This window comes from Rhincodon typus, chromosome 4 (genome assembly GCF_021869965.1).
Source record: "Rhincodon typus isolate 14 chromosome 4, sRhiTyp1.1, whole genome shotgun sequence".
NCBI lineage: Eukaryota > Metazoa > Chordata > Chondrichthyes > Orectolobiformes > Rhincodontidae > Rhincodon > Rhincodon typus.
The window spans coordinates 63,192,071-63,197,402 of NC_063335.1; positions in this window are offsets into that span (position 1 = coordinate 63,192,071).

The window sequence follows — 5,332 nt, forward strand, 5'->3', positions numbered from 1 at the left end:
TAGACCCAAGCTTTTCTGATGAAGGGTCTAGGCCCGAAACGTCAGCCTTTCTGCTCCTATGATGCTGCTTGGCCTGCTGTGTTCATCCAGCCCTGCACCTTGTTGTCTCATTTCTTCCTTCTCTTTTCGCTTTACTTGTTACATTCTCCATCACCATGTCCTCTCTCCCCTCCGCCCACCTGAGTGGGTCTGTCTGTTCTTTCAAGTCTGGCGGTTAGACACACCATTGTTCTGCCATTCTCACATTGTTATCACTTAATGTGAACTATCAACATCCTTTCTCCCCCAGCAGCCTACACCCCACCAACCCCACACATCCCCTCTCTAACTATTGCATAAATTCTGCCCCCTCCACACTTCACTTCAGCTGTGATGAAGAGTCATCTAAACTCAAAATGTTAGCTTGCTCGATCTCCATGGATGCTGTCTGACCCGCTCTGATTTCCAGCATTTGTTGTTTTCAGAGTGGCAGCTCTCTTCTCTCTTCATCTTCTGAAAGGGAAGAGCATTACATTCACAATAATAGAATGGTTCAATGTTGGGTGCAGCAAGCCAGACAGGACTTAATTAACACCCATTTCCAGAGATCTGAACTGGGTGAAGTTATCATTCATTGACTGTAAACTTGTTTCTGCTCCAGAAGCAAGAAGTCCCTGTTTAATCCCCAAAACAAATGGAATTTTCTTTGGTTATTATACCTTCAGTTTTCCTGTTGTGTAATTATGGCTAATGTTACCAATTGTTGGAATATTTCATAACATCTGATGCACCTACATTCAAAAATAACAACATGTTAGACTCCAATGAGTGTCATTAACAGAGTAACACTCCTTCAGACAGGGTTCTAATTGATTGATGCTAAAGAAAGATAGCTTTTGCAACCTAATTCTTGATACTGTAGCTAAAATGACAATCGATCACACGTGATGTTTTAAAGTGCTAATATATTTACCAATGTGATCGTCAATTTACAATGATGTGTTACCCATGTAACATATCTATGTGCCCTCAGAAGGTTTGCTTTTTCCTTGTCTACCCACTAAATCCAAGTGCACATTAGACCATAAGAAATAGGAACAAGAGTAGGCCATTTGGCCACACAAGCTCTGCCATTCAATAGGATCATGGCTGATCCGACATTCTTAATATCCACTTCCCTATGATTTTTTCCCCATAACCCTTGATTCACTGATAAAATAAACTATCTACCTCAGCCTAAATATACATGAGGAATGTGCCCCCATAGCTCTCTGTGGCAAGGAGTTCCAAAAACTCAAACCTTTTGAGAGAAGAAATTCCTCCTCATCTCCATCTTAAATTGGCGCTACTTTATTCTCAGACTACGCCCTCTGGTCCTAGACTCTCCAATGAAAGGAGACATTCTCTCAGCATTTACCCTGTCAAGTCCCTTAAGAATCCTATGTTTCAATCAGATCACCTCTAATTCTTCTAAACTCCAGTGAGTAGCCTCCCAGCCTATTCAGCCTATGCTCATAAGAAAATCCTTCCCATACCAGGGATCATCCAGGTAAACCTTCTCTGAATTGCCTCCAGTAAAATGGTATCTTTCCTTAAATAAGGGAACCAAACTGCTCACTGTATTCCAATTGTGGTCTCACCAGCACTTTATACAGTTGCGGTAAGACTTCCCTACTCTTATATTCAAATCCCTTGAAATAAGACCAACATTCCATTAGCCTTCCTGATTACTTGCTGCACCTGTGTGCTGGCTTTCTATGTTTCATGTACAAGTTTCCCTGAGTACCTCTGTGTGGCAGCTTTCTGCAGTTTTCCCCATTTAAATTATACACTGTTCTTTTGTTCTCCCTTCCAAAATGAACAATTTCACATTTTTCTACATTTTACCTCATTTGCCAACACTTTGCCCACTCACTTAAACTATCAGTATTTCTTTATAAACTGTTTTATCCTTCTGACAATCTGCCTTTCTGCCTATTTTTGTGTCATCTGCAAATTTAGCTACAATACATTTGTTTTCTTTCCTCAAGTCATTCAACGTGTATTGTAAACAGCTGCAGTTCCAGCACTGATCCATGGAACCCCCTTGGTAACAGCTCACCAACCTGAAGAACCCCAAATCCCCACTCGCTGTTTCCTGCCCATTAGCAAATTCTCTATCCATGCCAATACCTCCAACACCGTGGGCTCTTATGATTCAACCTTTTGTGGGGTATCTCGTCAAACACGTTCAGGAATTCTAAATACAACACATTTTTTGGTTCCCCTCTATCCACTCTGGTTGAGAATTCTTCAAAAAAACTCTACTAAATTAGTCAGGCTAGAAATTTTCTTTTCATGAAGCCATGCTGACTCTGCTTGATTATATTATGATTTCCAAATGTGATCTATTACTTCATTAATTATTGATTCCAACACTTTTCTAACAATAGATGTTAGGCTAATCAGCCTATATAGTTAGCTGCTTATTGCCCCTCCCTTCCTTTTGAAAAGGGGTGTCACATTGGCAGTTTTCCAATCCTCTGGTACTTTTCCCATATCAAAGGATTTTGGAAAATTGCAACCAATGCATCCAATATCTCTGTAGCTTCTTCCTTTAGGATCCTCAGATGCAAGCCATCAGGGTCATAGGACGTATCTGCCTTTAGCCCAGTTAGATGTCTAATACAACTTCTCTAGTGATTGTGAAGGTACTATTTGCTCCCCTGTATTCTTTAGTATTAATGGGATGTTCAAAGTATCTTCCACCGTAACGCAAAATATCTGTTTATCTCCTTTGTCATTTCCTTGTTCCCCATAATCATCTCCCCGATTCATTTTCTAAGGGGCCTATGTTCACTTTGATTGCTCTCTTCCTTCTTATTTATTTAAAGATAAATACCTTTATAACAAGATGGCAGCAGAATAGGATACTCCTGCTGGAGCTCCTCTGCTTTTTTTTTCTCTCTTTTCTTCTTCTCTCCCATCATCTTCCTTCAGTGCCGGAGGCGAATACTGGTAGGCGCCAGCAGCAGCGAGTTTTAGCGTGCTAGCCTGGGAAACGAGCTGGAACACTGCATCAGCTGTGTTTCCTGGAGCAGTGCGGGGAATGAGCTGGTACAGCACACGGGCTGCGAGCCCTGGAACACCGCGTGGGGAATCCCAAGTCCTAGAGCGGCATGAAGGAAGCAAATCCCAGTACAGTGCGACTTACCTTCTTACCGTTAAGTGCCGTGAGGAACTGAATGGAGGCTGGTGTGATGCAGGACAGTTGTTGGACTTGGGCCTGGCATCACGTGCTGAGCTGCTGCTGTTTGATACTCGTACCGGACTGTAATGTAAATCCTTACCATTTAATCCGCTTTTGTAAAACAACATTTTTTTTTACTTTGTAAGATCTGTACCTAGGTATTTGTACCTAAGATGGCACCATTAAAAGGCAGCCATTGTTGAAACTTTTCACTGTGCTCCTGTACTTCTGTACTGGAGTACAAGTGATAATAAAAGATATTCTATTCTATTATAAAGAAGCTCTTAGTGTCAGTTTTAATAATCCTCACTAGTTTGCCCTCATTGTTTATTTTATTTGTTTTTATTGTCTTTTTAGCCCATCTTTGCTGACTTCTAAGTTTATCTTACTCTTCGGCACTATAACTGACCTTTGCCTCCTTTTATGCTTTTACTTTCAACTTAATATTCTCCTTAACTTCCTTGGTGAGCCATGGTTAGTTTATCTTTCTTAGAATCTTTCGTCCTTATTGAGATATATTTTTGCTGATAGTCATGAATTATTGCCTTAAATATCTGCCACTACTTGCTTACTGTCATTCCTGCTAATCTATCTGCCCAGTTCACTTTAGCTAGGTCTATCCTCATTTTAATGTAATTCCCTTTATTTAAGAGTCTGGGAAAAATGTCCTCACAGTCAGCATCATCATGAAAAAGCAGTCAGAAGGGTGTCCTTGCGGTCAGCCTTCATGCACACCTGGTCTCTGTACGCCACCACACACTGCCCTCGAAGTGGTCACTTATTTCCTTCTTTGCCTTTGCAAAGAAGATCTGGAGACAGATGCTGTGGTTTTTGTTGAAGTTTGTCCTGAGCAGCACCGTGATGTAGGGCTCTGTGCTCTATGAGTTGTTCCCTGGTATGCACACTGAGACAAATGTCGACACTGCTTGGAGGACCAGCAATTTGGTCGAAAGGTGCTCTTTGGTCTGCCTAAAACTTATTTGTCTTCCAATGTATAAAGTTGACCTTGATTGAGTGTTGCAGACCATTCCAAGGTTCAGGACTACGTGCTGAGGGATGCATTTTAGCTTGGGGCAGCTACTGCCAAGGTACAGTGAGGAAAGGCCTCCACCTTTCTGCCAAAGAATACTGAGGGTTCATTCAGTTATCAGACCCTCATAGAGTCTCAAAATGAATATAAATAGATACTTGCACAAGTAGAAAATGTCTTTTCCTTTTGCAACTATAACAAAACTCTGAAAAATGTAAAAATTCCAATGTATTATTCTTTCTTTTCTCTGGAGATTGTACAGATATGATTTAGAACCTTGTATGTACTTAAAGATGATGTTATGAATATTGTTGAAATAAAAAAAAAATCTGGTGTTCGTATCCTTTTAGTTGGTGTCACAGAGAAGCAGTCTGGGAAGGGTGCCTTCACGGTTGATGTCATGGTGAAGGAGCAGAGAACTTGTCCAGACTCACTTGAGAGGGTGAACGGCAGTGCCAACAGCTAAAGTGACATCACAGAGAAGCTGTAGCCTGATTGGTAAGGGACCTACAGGAAGGATCAGTGCTAAAAAGTAGTAGATTCAGAAAGGAGTATAATACTTTGGTGACTATCCAAGAACAATATCTTTTCACAACAAATAATTAACCAAATTAGAAATAGCAGCACAGGTGATATGTTGTTCTTGCATGATGTGGGAGCTGGTGGATCCCATTGCGAGCTACAGTGACCACATCTACAGTAAGTGTCTGCAGTTTGAGAAACTGGCTCACAGTGGATGAATTGGAATTCAAGTTTCAGATACTGCTGCATATCCAGGATGGGTAAAGTTACCTTGACACTGATTTCCAGGCAGTCACACTCTGTAGCTTAAACATTTCAAATTTGGCCATTGGTCCGGGACAGGAATAAGGCAGGTAGAGGGATCCTGAATATAGTACTGGAGGAGCCTCAGCTCCTTACCTTGTTCAATAGGTATGAAGGACTTGCTCCCCGTGTGGATGAGGAAAGAATCTGCAGGGAGGAAGGTTAAACTGACCACTGCACTGAGGTTCAGGAAGCCATTCAAGTGGTGGGAGCAGAAAGAAAAGTGATAATAGTAGGGGATTCTAAAATTAGGAGTACAGATAGCATCC